Source organism: Nicotiana attenuata, unplaced genomic scaffold, assembly GCF_001879085.1.
Source record: "Nicotiana attenuata strain UT unplaced genomic scaffold, NIATTr2, whole genome shotgun sequence".
NCBI classification, from domain to species: domain Eukaryota; kingdom Viridiplantae; phylum Streptophyta; class Magnoliopsida; order Solanales; family Solanaceae; genus Nicotiana; species Nicotiana attenuata.
In genome coordinates this window covers 40,712-55,521 of record NW_017672466.1, presented here as the reverse complement: position 1 = coordinate 55,521, position 14,810 = coordinate 40,712, and the positions used below count along the sequence as shown (strand labels likewise).

Here is a 14,810-nt window from a genome sequence, read left to right as displayed (position 1 = left end):
CAACAACAATAATAGACTACGTGTCCCGGCAAGGGAAAAGTCACAACACTTTCTCTTTTAATCACTTCTTTCTCAATTATCAAATTCTAGTTCGAGACAACGATCCAATAATATACAATCGCAATTCCTCCTCAACCCTTCACATTGTAGGAAACTTCGCAATTAGACAAGAAAGAATGTTTCACAAAGTCCGGTTCAAACACATTTAAGACCCACAGTCATGCTAGACTCCGGTGTATAGATAACCGTCACCATGCCTATACACCGTACTCTTCATTTAGCAATTAGTAAATAATATCCTAATCCTATTCCCTCTAACCAAAGTTAGATCAAACACTTACCTCGGTCCAAGAATAGCAATCAACTCTCCAATACCGCCTTTCCTCTACAATCCGACTCCGAAACAACGATATCTAGGCATAATCAATTCAATAATATCATTAAAGACTCAAAAACAAAATCCCATAGCCTAGAAATGAAGTCCCTAGCATTCTTCCAAAAATACCAAAATTCGACACCGGTCCCACATGGTCCAAACACGAGGCTCGGACCAAAACCCAATCACCCATAACCCCACGAGTTCAAATATATAATTTGTTTTAAGATTCGACCCCAAATTGGGGTTGAATCACCCAAAATTTCCATAAGCCTAACTCTACCCAAAAGCCCTAATTTCCACTTTGATTTCATGTTTTTAGGCCTAGGAATTCACTAACTAGTGAAGAAAAATGAAGGAATTTGGTGGGGAATTACTTACCCAAAAAGTCTTGGAAGAGGGGAGCTTCAATGGAGTCCTAAGGCTTGATGGAGAAGAGAGCTCGTGAGAAGAATTCCCGTAATGAAATGTTCTGTTTTAAAAAAATCACTGAAGCCTTTTTGTTCTATGCGTTCGCGACTCAGACTCGCGTTCGCGAAGGAGGGCTGGTTTGATGCTCTATGCGTTCGCGATGGTGCTATGCGAACGCATATAAGGAAACTGGGGGGGGGGGGGTCCAGGTTTGGCCTACGCGTTCGCGAGGGGAGGTATGCGAACGCGTTGAAGAGGGGTATAAAGCTATGCGAACGCGATGGAGGGACGCGAACGCGGAAGGAGAAATGTCAGAGCTATGCGAACGCGAAGGGGGGAGGGGCTGCGTTCGCGAAGAACAAAATCTGGTCTGCAACAACATGAAAAATCTGATGTGTTTTCTAAGTGTAAAACTACCCCGAACCACCTCCGAATCACTCCCGAGCCCTCGGGGCTCCCAACCAAACACACACACTAACTCAATAACATCCTACGAACTTAGTCGAGCGATCAAATCGCCAAAATAACATCAAAATCAATGAATCAAACCTCAAAATCATCATTTTTCATTTCAAGTTCATAATTTCAAATTTTAGATATTTATACACGTCAAATGACGTCCGATTTCGACCAAACTTTACAGAAAGCGCTTAACTCATATTGAAGACTTGTACCGGGCGTCGGAACCAAAATACGAGCCCGATACCATAGTCTTTTAATCAATTTTTATTTCCATTTTCCTTAATAATTTCAGAAAAACAATTTCACAGAAAAATTCATTTCTCGGGCTCTCGACCTCGAAATTCGACTTCGGGCATATGCCCGAGTCTCATATTTTTCTACGGACCCTCCGGGACAGTCAAATCACGGGTCCGGGTCCGTTTACCAAAAATGTTGACCAAAGTCAACTTTAATTATTTTAAAGCCACATTTTGAAATTTTTCACAGAATTTAACATATAAGCTTTCCGGCTACGCGCCCGGACTGCGCACGCAAATCGAGGCAAGCAAAAATAAGGTTTCCAAGGTCTCGGAATCACGGAAAAGGGAGAAATCCGGTGATGACCCTTTGGGTCGTCACATAACATATATCCCCAATCATCTTTAGGAAACATATCTTTGTGTATTATGGTAGAGAAATTAATCATATACCACGCAACAATAGATTTTAAAAATATTTGGTTTCTGATCCTAAACCAATTGTAAAGGGAGGACTTATCATATATTGTTGGTCTGATGCATACAAGTGCTGCTATATGCAATTTAGAAAATCTTAGACCAACACATGAAACTTTGTTCTCATCAGCAATGGTTTAGCCATTAATAGGAGGTATTCAATGCTAAACCAGCTTGGATATAAACCAGCATTATCAAGATGAACTGTCTTGATTTCATAATTTGAAAATTATGCTCTTAATCGAGAAAAGCAATTCCAAATGCCAAACTGCAGGTTGACAATAATTACACATGTAACCATCTGATATATGCATCTATAAGTGGTTCACATGATAGGTGAACGGGCCCATATTCACCTTTTATATATTTCAGAATTAGGGGTCTTAGTACCAACTTTAGCTGGTATAATCAATTTATTATGAGAACAAGCAACACATGAGAATTCCTGAAGAATCTTCTAGTTCTTCAGTTTATGCTTATCTGAATTCTCAAATAGCTCATTTAAAAATGGCAAATGAAAACTTCAAGTTTATCATGGCATGTGCTATCTCTTAGTAAAGTTCTGGTTTACTATGGCATAATCTTTTGCATTAGTAAACTTCTGATTTATTGTGGCTACTTTTGTATCAGCGAATTTCTAATTTACTGTAGCTACTTTTGCCTCCGTAAAACTTTTGATTTACTGTGACTGCTTTTGCTTTAGTAAACTTCGGATTTACTGTGATACATGATATAGTACAAATTAAAGAACAAGGCGGGTAACATCTCACATACATATTATATTTTACCCCCTATGATTGTGGAAACATGAAGATTATCAATCTTCCAATCATTTGTAATCTCAATATGATAGCCATTTGTATTAGTAAACTTCAGGTTTACTACAACATATATTTTGACCATAATCATATAATATGAATGACATATTTGTACATAAGCTCTTCGAGAGCCTTCAAATTGTCCACAATCTAATATTTATCGGACACTACCAGTGTCATGTGTCTTCTAGACAAACAGTTAGCTCTTCAGGAACTTTTGATAAATTTTGTACTACCAAATATTGCTCAGACATTTCTGGTGTCATGAGAGAAAATTATAAACAAATGAATAATAGAAAGACAATACTAAATTTATAAATGTAAAAGATTAAGAATTTCAGTGTTTCTACCACCAACTTTGTGACAAATATCTCCTTCAGGGAGAAACACCATTAACATCTGAATATTTTATATCAAATTCGAGAAACTACATAGTCATTACATCCTTCAGGGAAAGATACATGAGTTGTTATTTCCTTCGGGGAACTCGATAACCAACCATAACATATTAATGTGGTTGTAGTAGAAAGCATTCTACAAGAATGCTTTTGCATTAGAATGATACTTAAAAAAATTATCCAAGATGTTTTACGTACAACAGGTACGTGCGGTAATGATCTTGTGCCACAAAAATAATATTTATATCCTCTGTTATTCCAGCTTTGCAGGAGGTGAGTTGTGGAATTTCTTCATTCACTCCAGGGAATGAAAATGTGCTTCAAAAATAACTTTGAATAGTTTATTATTTTATTTAAGCACAGAAAGACACAGTTTCATAATATTTTCCTACTTCAGGAGAAAACTCAATTGTTTTACTACTTCAGGAGCAAATTTAAAATACGAAATATTGAATATATATTCTCCCAATCATATTACCTCTTCTGGAGGTGAATTGTAATATATTTACATCAAGAGCGCGTTCATATTTTATTAATATTATCACATTTACTTCAGGGAATGGATTAATATTTATCAAAAATTCTCATCCTTCAGGGGAGGGAACATAATTATCTGAACGTGCAATAACCACATTAAATTGTGATTGCGTCTGACCTCTTTTAATATATTTGCTACTTCAGGAGCAAATCGAGGTAAGTATGTAATATAGAGAAATTTTCTCTAACTTATCTTCATTGTAACCCTAGCAAGCCTAAATTATCACTTCTGGTGGTCATAGGCATATACCACTTCTGGTGGTTAACAAAATTTAGTTATAATGAGATATACAAAATATAACCACTTCTGGTGGTTGTATATTTCTTGCAAACTCTCCTGGAGTTTAAGTGGATCTAACGATGTTATCCACTTTGTAACCCTTTATTAAGATAATACGGACAAAAAATATCAAAATAGGTACTGTATACATAGCATATAACCAAGCAAGCGATGATAAAGATATTAAACAAAATATAAGCAATTACTACTGCCAAGAAGAAAAACTCACCACCTCAACGATATAATATACTTTATGATGCTAGGAATGAACAAGAACTAACCACGGACCTAAGAGCATCGCCTTACACGTATCATTTTGTCGAGATAAACAGAAATGATTGTTTGCCAAAAAGGTCCCACGGGGCAGTGCCTTCAACAACAAAGATTAGTTGTTTTTCCATCATGTGTGCTTTGCCAAAGATTCTGCAAATTGATTGTTTGTTCTCCGCGCGAGGTTCTCGCTCTCACTTCCGCTTTTCAATTCTTCACTCTCTTTAATTCCCCTTCTTCGCTTTTGCCTAATTTCTAATTGCGGCTCCAACTGACTTGCTTTTCTTTGTTTTAGTAATAGCCTTTTTTTCAGCTTCGAGCTCATTTTTACACTCAGTTAGTTAGAGTTTCGTGCTGATAACGTGTTATAAAATAAAGACTATAAAGTAAAGACAGGTATAGAGAGAATCTGATATATTATTCGAATTCAAACTGATGTACGTAATGAACTGAAATCTCTTCTATTTATAGAAGACTGCAAGCTGCTGTGTGAGCTACTACTGCAAGCTGCTGTGTGAGCTGCTACTGCAAACTGCTGTGTAAGCTGCTATTATACCAGATATGGATAATCTTCTACTAGGGGCAATGATTATCCATAACGGAGTACTGAAAGGATAAGCTCATTGTACCTGGTATGGATAATCTTCTACCAGGGGTAATGTTTATCTATAACCGAGTACCGAAGTGATAAGCTTATTATACCCGTTATGGATAATCTTCTACCGGGGGTAATGTTTATCCATAACCGGTGCCGAAGTGATAAGCTTCTTTAGGAAGCTTATTTCCATTAGAGTACTCAATAGATAAACATATTTACGGCGGATTCCCATATGGATAAGCTTCTTCAGGAAGCTTATTTACAACGGAGTACTAAATAAATATCCATAATATAATATATTTATAACAATTTCATAATAGATGATGAATTTTGTGCTGGTGCGGTTTCTAAATATAGATGATTTTCTCAGTACTATTTATTTCCTATTGCTTATGTTGGTTTCAACCACCGGATGGTATAGAAAGGGCCACTTCTCCTTTCTCTCGCAATCACAATAGTCGTATAGTTGAGTATAGTTGGCTTAATACATAGGGGCAACAACATCGACTATCAATAAGGTCTGTTACCAGATAAATAGGAGTTGTAACATTCATAAAAGAAAGAAAACAACCAATATAGGAACTTCAACTAAGAAAGAATAAGAATAAGAATAACAAGAATTGCTTCTTTAAGGTAGTTATCCACTCAACTGGCTGTTTGCTGATAGCAATTACTTATTTTTCATTTTTCACTTTCATTCACTACTTATACTTGGTATATTACAAAGTACAGTTGCGCCATACTAATCCCCGAGCAATTTCAAATCTTATTTCATCTTGCTGTTATTCCTACTTGTTGAAATTACCTTTTCTTTTTCAGTCGTTCTCTAGCCGAGGGTCTATCGAAAACAGCCTCTCTGCCCTTCCAGGAGTAGGGGTAAGGCTGCGTACATCTTACCCTCCCCAGAGCCCACTTGTGGGGAACTTTTGGGTTTGTTATTGCTGTTGTTGTTGTTTATGATGGTAATCATCAAATTTTCTTTGAAATTAGCAGGTTGGATTAACACCAGTATCTCAAGTTAAACTTCATTTTCATATTCTCAGGCTATGTGAGATTATAATCAATTTATTTAAATGATGTTATCCTTGGTCCTTACATATAGTTGCATGCAGATACCATTTCCACTTTGGTTATGCTACTTGAAAAAGATACTTTTGCTGCTAATATTGCAGGTTAGATTTCAAAAGTTAAATGAATCTCTAAGAGTTCTTAATATATGTGCTCTAAAACCAAAAAGAAAAACAGAAAATCTTTTAAGAATCTGTGATATATGTTGTTACGAACCAAAACAATGAATCGTCGATCATGTATTCCTTAGATGTCATTTTACGCCATGTGTCTGAAAACTTGGTATTGGAGAGTTGTCTATCCTCCATTTTATAAGTATTGTACTTCTTTTTCCTAAAAGATGGTTAACTGCTTTTGATCTTAAATACAACACCTTCTGTGCACCACCAATGAATATAAGTCTGCAGATATTAAATTGATTTATTCACCTGATCATGTTTATGTCACTCTTAGACGTTTTAGAAATTCTGCTCTTGTGGTAATTTTTTCCATCCCTCTGGTAACAAACATCAGTCTATTAACAAGCTGCAGTTTAATACTAGAAAAAGGTGGTGTAGCACCTGTTTTGTTTACGTGACTTTAATGTTAAGAGATCTTTAATCGAAATGTATTACTATTTGTGCTCCTACAAATTGATGCATAGAATTAGCAAAGTGAAACTATGCAGCTGCAATATGTTATCATAAGAACTTGTAGACAATCTATGCTTATGCTTTAGGCAATATGGTAAAATAAGTTTTACAGAAATAATAATTAATGAAAGTAGTACATTATTAAACATGGTTAAAGAGGGAGCGGAAAACTGATGAGTTGTCTACACTGATACATACTTAGTGTTACAAAATATTCAATAAGAGCCTGATGTGATCTTGTTGTTTATTTAAAAAGTATTGGTCTTTCTTTCCTACACTTTATTGTTGAAAATCATCAATTTAAAATTGACTTCCCTTAATTCCAGAAGTAAAGAAACTTTCCTGCATTTTATAGAGATTTTGGAGGATGCTGTTGTTAGGACTGATTGCAGCCCCAGATGGCTTGCACTGACAATGAGGCCAATTGTTATACAATGAAACATAGAGCATAAATAAGCAGTGCTTTTGATAAATATATGTATCTCACTTGCTGTTTATTCCTCGAAACTATTATGTCCCTTACTATTGAATTGCACACCTTCCCTGGAATATCATTTCAGCTATAACAAAAGGAGGAACAACTAGCTATGTCTAAATTTAAATTTTCTGGACCTATGATTTAGAACTGGTTATATATCGATGCATCTTTTGTAAAATAACCCCTATTTTGTTTGTGCAGTGAACAGAAAAAAATAAACATAAATCATAAAGTCATGGTGATAATCTATGCAGCTATAATTTACGAGTATGCTGGGAATGCTTTAGCAGTTAAGGCTTCAAAGTTGTTTTTGGAGATAAGTTGCAGAAGTGAATGCACATGAAGTAAGACAATTATTTCTTCTTTTTAATGCCATAAATATTTGATTTCTTCTGTATAGGGTTCTGAAAGCGATTCATAATTTTGTTATCTATCTGATTTGGTGCTGCTTTTCTTTCGTTGCACTTTGTGATATTACAGTTGTTTGGCTTTTGACTTTATTATACTTATGCTTGCTCTCACTGTTTATTTTTAAGTCATATTCTTTTTTCTTGAGTTGTGTTCTATATCGTTACAGCTTCGAGTAAGAGAATCTACTACATCTCAAGTAAGGAAATATAATAAATATGGGTTTGGAAGCGGGTTGTTATTGATTTGAATACAGCGAAAAAGTACAATTTATTGCATCTGAGTTATCACATGAAAATCTTTATATGATTTTCAATGACCTTACCAATCAACTGCAACACAAATAATAACATTCCGGAACCTATTGGTGCTTGAGAATCGCTTAAGTAGTCAAGAATTAAATCTATGCTCACTTTTAATACAACTTAAACTGGTGTGACTTTTTTTATGCTCTTAATTATACAATCTGCTCTCAATTTGGAGAACTGGTGTTAAGGAAAAAAAAAATTCTTGGGTAATAGATTTTTATATTTCAGACTACTGGAGCGAAATATAATTTATCTTCAGATCTTGAGGCACCTTTGTTTTGAAATATATACGACTTTATCATGTACGTCTTCATTTAAAATCTTAAATTATGTCGTGTCCCTTCAAAATCCTGTCATTGATAAGCTGCTTGTGTATACCCTCATTTATGTAAATTTGACCTTGGAATCCTTGCAAAATCCAGAATTTTTCAACAGATAATATGCTCTTTTTGTCTCTTAGCTTATCACTATTGTGGTACTGAGCCTTCGAGGATGCTTGTCAGAGTAGACACATGCGCTTTGGAATGAGGAACATCTTATACACTCAGACAGCAAGCAAAGTTGTGCAAAGGAATTGTGCTGGTGTTATTTTTCTATTGAATATGAGATTATTGCTCTAAATCTGTACTTTGTTCAATCTTTAACCTCCATCCCTACTTAGAAAGAATTAAGCTCAAACAACTTGAAATGGAAGCTGTGGAGAGGGTCTCTTGTTGTTGTTTCTTGTGTTTGCCTGTATTTTGTTAGCTAGAGATCATGTTGTTCCGATAACTTACACTAACTTCCCGTTATTACGTTTTTCTGCCTCAGTTGTTGAGATTGTCTCGCTCAATAATAGCCTGTCAGATTATAGAGGATCAATGGGCTTTGACAGTTTGACAACTTCACTATTCAATCTAGTCTGATGTATCTATATCTACTCCAAGTGCTTGAACCTCTTTTAATAAGAACTACGAATTATTTTACTATTTTTTATTTGCTACCTCTACCTAAATCTCTTCCTATACTTCTGCTCCCAGATGTTTCCATTCCAACACTGCATTTTCGACTTGTTTGGTATACAAGAAAGCTGACCGCATCTATGCATTTCATATTAGTTTATTATATTCTCCAAATATATGATTTTATTATCTGCAACTTTATATTAAAATTAAGTTAATCACAAATAAAATTTTAACTTCTAGAATATTGGGCCCGTGCTGGCACGAGTCTATATCCACCTAGTGTATATATATAGATGAGTTTCTGTGTGTGCGCATCTGCGAAAGTGTGTATAACTATGTGCAGGGGCGGATGTACCACTATATATAGGGATGAGTTCAATTGAACCCATTACTTTCGACGTTGAACATATATATAAAACTTCACAAAATTGCAATAAATGATAGATATGAACTTATAACTTTATAAATATAAAACTTTTTAAAGTGTTCCGGAATATCGTGGGTTAATTAGCACACAATCACACACAAAGCAAATTAGAGAAGAAAAATCAACACAAGAATTTAACGAGGTCGGCTAAGCCTAATCATCGGGGCAAAAGCAGAGAGAGTTTTTCACTATGAATGAGAAGAAAAGCACAGTACAATCTATATCCCCATTACAACCCCTATATATAGATCCCAAAAGGTTCCAAACATATAAAAGAAAGGTTTCCCAATTTGACAAGGATTATAGGTTTTCCTTTCCCGAATCTATTAGGACAATGTGTTTTCTTAAACCTATAGGGATTATGGGTTTCCTACAAATACAAGGAAATAATTCAAGTAAAAAATAACAAATCTTCCCCTTGGCTTGAATTCTCTTCATCAACAGGAACAACGTCTCTCTACCTTGCCCTCAGCCCTCGCAAGGGCTCTATCCGTTGCTGCACACATCAACCAAGTCTAGGCAATGTCTAAACTTGTTGAGAGACTCAATCTTTTTAGCCATAGCACTAATCCGTCGATTTGGTTCTGTATTCTGAATAGCTTCTGAGTAGCTATAACACTCAAATGCATCAACGGTCTCTACAACTGCCAAAGCAAATCCCACTGGGTTCGTATATCCAAGAAGATTCTCATCAACTATGTTTGCAAATCCTTGCGGTCGGTTGATCACTCTCTTCTCTCTGCCTGTTGCAATGCTATATGGTTGTTGTTGCGCAGATGCATCAATATTATCATTTTGCTCAATATTTTGCACCTCCTCCACTTCCTCTGCTTTAGAACTACTAGGCTGAGCTAGTGGAGATTCAATTTCTAGCTCTATGCGGTCACTGACACCACGATCTGTTTCTGCTATTGCCTTCTCCCTCTGACTGTTCAGTGAGGCAGATTCATTGAATGTTACATCCCTACTGATAATTAGCCCTGGAGTCTTTTGATCTGTGCACCACAACCTATAACCTTTCACTCCAGTTGCATACCCTAGAAATATGCACTTCTTTGCCCTCGGCTCAAGCTTTCCATCCCTCACATGAGCATAAGCAGGACAACCAAATATCCTGAAATTTGAATAATCAGCAGGCGAACTGGACCATACCTCAAAAGGAGTTTTAAACTCAATAGCTGTGGATGGAGATCTGTTGACCAAATAACAAGCTGTATTGATTGCTTCAGCCCAAAAATCTTTGCTAACACATGAGTGTGAAAGCATGCTTCGTGTCCTATCACAAAGCGTTCTATTCATACGTTCTGCAACACCATTTTGTTGTGGTGTTCCGACATAAGTGCGGTGTCTCACTATGCCCTCCCTGCTGCAGAAATTATCAAACTCAAATTGCAAAATTCCAACCCACTATCAGTTCAAAAACGCTTAACTTTTCGTTCTGTCTGCCTCTCAACCATCATCTTTCATTTAACAAATGTCGAAAATGCCTCATCTTTTATTTTCAGAAAATACACCCACATCATCCTTGAGTAATCATCAATCAAAGTCATAAAATACCTGGAACCACTCTTGGAGGGAACTCTGGTTGGACCCCACAAGTCAGAGTGTATATAATCTAACTTGTCTCTGGTCTTGTGCTCGGCCTTCTTGATGAACTTTACCCTTGTCTGTTTACCAAACACACAATGCTCACAAAAATTCAAAACTTGATCTTTGTACCCATTCAGCAAAGCCTGCTTACTCAACAAAGACAATCCATTATCACTCATATGGCCAAGTCGCAAGTGCCACAACTGAGGCTGATTCACTTTTCCCAGAAGCTACAACAGCTTCCCCTTCAACTACACTGGCCTGAAGATGATACAATTTAGAATGTAGTTTACCCTTTATGAGTACCATGGAGCCTTTATACACTTCAATTCCATTCTCGGAGTGAAATTTATACCCTTGATCATCCAAAGTCGAAAGAGAAATCAAATTTCTCTTTATCCGAGGAACATGCCAACACTCAATGTTTCTAATAATTCCGCCGAACATTCTCAATTTGATGTTACCAACCCCCTCTACTGGTAATGGATTATCATATCCAATATAGACAGTCCCACTCATTTGCTTGTGAGTTGCAAACCAATTCTTGTGTGGACACATGTGGGAAGTAGCACCAGAATCAAGAACCCAAGAATTCTGCCCATGACTAGAACTCACAGCACAGACTTTCCCTACATAGTCACTATCATCAGAATTATTTCCAGTGTTAACAATATTTGCCGAATTATCTATTTTTGCTTTCCTCTTTTCTCCTTCAGCTTAGGACAATCTCTCTTGTAGTGACCTTGCTCCCCGCACTCATAACAGTGTTGTTTCCTTGCTCTAGACTTTGATCTGGCGGTTGACTTTTTCCTGTTAAAATCCTTTTGTTGTGTTCTTCCTCTAATCACAAGACCCTCGCCCTCAATTCTGCTGTCTGGAAAGCTCTTTTTCAACTCTTTAGATTTTAGTGCATTACTAACATCTTCTAGTGAAATGTTGTCTTTCCCATATAGCAGCGTATCGGCAAAAGTATCATAAGACGGTGGTGAAGAACATAGCACAATCAAGGCCTGATCCTCACTCTCAATTTTGATATCCACATTCTTCAGGTCCATTATAATTGAATTAAACTCATCAATATGAGTTTTAACAGGTGTACCTCCATTCATACAGAGATTGTATAACCTCTTTTTCAGGTAGAGGCGGTTTATTAGCGATTTCTTAGAATACAGATCTTCCAACTTCTTCCATGCCGTTGCTGCAGAAGTTTCTTCAGCAATTTCCCGAAGAACGCTATCTGTAACACTCATGAAGATCGCACTCAAAGCCCTCTCCTTTAGGTCTGCCTTCTTTGTCTCCTTCATCTCTTCAGGAAAATCCTCATCAATTGCCTTCCATAACCCTTGTAACACTAGGGACGATTTCATCCTAATCTTCCATAGTCTGAAACTAGAACCCCTGTCAAATTTATCTATTTCGTACTTTATTGAAGATGATGAAGACATCTTAACCCTAGATTATATATAGAAGCCCGAACCTTGCTCTGACACCAATTGTTGCGGAATATCATGGGTTAACTAGCACACAATCACACACAAAGCAAATAGAGAAGAAAAATCAAGACAAGGATTTAACGAGGTTCGGCTAAGCCTAATCCTCGGGGCAAAAGTAGAGAGAATTTTCCACTATGAATGAGAAGAAAATCACAGTATACAATCTATAGAATCCCCAATTACAACCCCTATATATAGATCCCAAAAGGTCCCAAACATATAAAAGAAAGATTTCCCAATTTGACAAGGACTATAGGTTTTCCTTTCCCAAATCTATTAGGACAATGAGTTCTCCTAAACCTATAGGGATTATGGGTTTTCTACAAATACAAGGAAATAATTCAAGCCACAAATAACATAAAGGTTGAACCCATAACGTTTAAATTACGGATCCGCCTCTAACTATGTGGTTTAGGATTTATAGTGGGGAGTTAAGAATGTTTGTTCATGAGTTGTATAACAAATATAACCCGTTACCATTGCTCTACTCTGGCTATTAAGATGATAATAATTGCGGACTATACGGTCACAACTTATATTTAGGAGTAGTACATTTATGGGAAGAACATATATATGTGCAGAAGTCTAGCTTGAAAAATTGAAAACAATGGTCTCATGACTTTATTAGTTTGCTAATTGTTAATTATCTGTTTGCGAGGAAACAGGAAAGCTGTGTTAGGAATTGCCCTGTATTTCTAATCTATTAGGACTCTCTTTCTTGAAGGAATGGAAAAAGACTCCTAAAAGGATTATGTCACGACCCATTTTCTGAACAAGCCAGGACCGGCACTCGATCACTAAACATGACCGAGCGAACCATCTCTGCTTATCAAATCTATTATAACTCTAAACTTTATATGCAACAAGCCAATACTCTAACCAAATACTTTTGTTTAATTTAAGCATTTAAATAAATCAAATCCAAAACTTTATTCATAGTAATCAATGAAATACTACTAAGTTATTATAAAAAAACATCTAAATCTTAACCCAACGACTATGTCTATGAAGCCTCTACTAATAAACTAACGCGCTGCTCAGGACATGAGATTTCCTAGACAGTTCTCTAAGTAAACAAAGAAATAACTAAATAAAGATGACGCTAAGGAATATTCCACGAACAAAAGCGGAGCTCACCAATAGCACTGGAAGAGAAGGAAGTCCTAACTCGTAGCCTGCTCGCCTGCAAGTCCGGTTCCTACGTTGTACCGCAGACCAACGTAGGTTCCCAAAAGAGAACGTCAGTACCATCCACTGTACTCAGTGAGTCTCAACAACAGGGGGCGAAACTTTAATAACATATACATTATGAGCAAAGGTTCTAAATGCATGTAAAACTTAAAGCTTATAAGAATAATTCTAAATAATTGCATAATAGCAGTTTATGAATATTCTAAAAGAAATTCTTTTCTTTTTCTTTCTTATAAAAAAAATACTTCACTTTATACTTTGGGAGTTCCAACTATCCTGACTTAATTCTGTCTCAGTCACCGTGTGATCGGCACGGGTTCGATCCCAACCTGATCGAATAGGCCCAATCCACGAGGTGCCACTCGCTTCATGGTTCTCAGCGCTCATGTATCATACCTTAGCATGGCTAAGTAAATTCTCAGCAACGAGACCCTCGGCTCGTGTGCTCCCTACTTTGGCACAAGTAGTTTCAGGAAGTCAACGCCTTGGTCAGGACTCTCGGCCTGGACGATGACCCCTTCTCAGAATAAAAGATACTCCCAAAAATCTTTTCTTTCTAAAACTTCTTCTTGTGACCTTTCAAGTCTAAATCTTTTCTTTATAGAACATCATGTACATGCTCATATTGGTGTCCTTAAATGTAAAGCATGTCATAAGAATGAAATAAACATATAAAAATATTTCTAAAGATTCTTTCTTCTTCATAAATTTTCAACATGAAAATAGCATATAAGAATAACACAAAAAATCTGAAATTTATGCACATATATCCAAATAATCATCTAAACTTTAGCTAGAAAATAATTCTAAGCTAATAGGTACTTACTACTCCAATTAAGTATATATTAACTCTTTTATGCAATTCATCAAACACCTTGTGTGCGTGCTTTTGTGAGTTAAACCACTTTAGTAAAGGGTTATATCATCTCACCTCAAACTTCTCGAGCCAATACGTAGACTCCAGTCCAATTTATACCCGTCAAACAATTGATTCTACAACAACCAGTGCATTTTAATTAAGTTTAAAGTACTACACCTAAATATAAAATTTATTGTTGATATGGAGGAAGAAGGGAATTAACTATTCCATTCTTACCTATTACCACTATAGGATAATCGACAATAGGGAAATTTACTTACCTGAGTTCAAGAATTAGTGATTGATAAAGAACCCTAGAACTTTGGGTGCAATTTTGTGGCTGCCTTTGCGTTAGAAATAGAACGTGAAGTGTTCTGTCTTGAGAATCTCCTTTTTGTTTAAACCTTTTTCACAGCCCTTGTCTTTTGGCTAAGGCTTTCACGCCTTTACTGCCAAGGATCCTTTATGGGCTTAAGGCTCACGTTTTTTTTCACAATTTATTTGTTTTCCTTTTTTTTTTTTGACTTAACTAGTATTTAATGATACCCA

The 14,810-nt window shown here is 36.2% G+C and overlaps 1 long non-coding RNA gene and 1 pseudogene across 1 annotated transcript; both read left to right on the top strand.

Annotated features, from left to right (window-relative positions):
* The first annotated feature begins 5,713 nt into the window (after positions 1-5,713).
* Positions 5,714-8,626, top strand: LOC109213321. The gene is made up of 3 exons (XR_002065992.1): positions 5,714-6,035; positions 7,243-7,385; positions 8,218-8,626. It is a non-coding gene; the product is annotated as an uncharacterized LOC109213321 (long non-coding RNA).
* Positions 8,627-12,345: 3,719 nt separating this feature from the next.
* LOC109213316 overlaps positions 12,346-14,810 on the top strand; it is an 11,323-nt pseudogene continuing 8,858 nt past the window's right edge.